Genomic DNA, 360 nt, shown 5'->3' on the forward strand with positions numbered 1-360 from the left:
TTATTTTTTTAATTTAAATTATTAAATAAAGGCCCATAACTAATTTTGTGCCGAATAGACCCTACTAATTATAGAGAATTCTGGATAAGTATGTAACCTATGTAATAATAGGATTAGTTAATTTAAGCACTACTAACATTTAAATAATTAATAAACTCCAACGATCTCATTGCTCCAACAACCTGAAAGAATATTAAGTAAAAGAAACAAGACTATATTCTTTTACCTTTTCTTTTTCTTTCTTTTCTTCAAATACTTAAAATATTATATTATTCTTCAATGAATACGTGTGTTTTAAAATTTATAAAGTATGTCTACAGCTTAATTGATTTGATGTGGATAGGGCCCAAGCTACTCAAG

This window comes from Arachis ipaensis, chromosome B04, assembly GCF_000816755.2.
Source record: "Arachis ipaensis cultivar K30076 chromosome B04, Araip1.1, whole genome shotgun sequence".
NCBI lineage: Eukaryota > Viridiplantae > Streptophyta > Magnoliopsida > Fabales > Fabaceae > Arachis > Arachis ipaensis.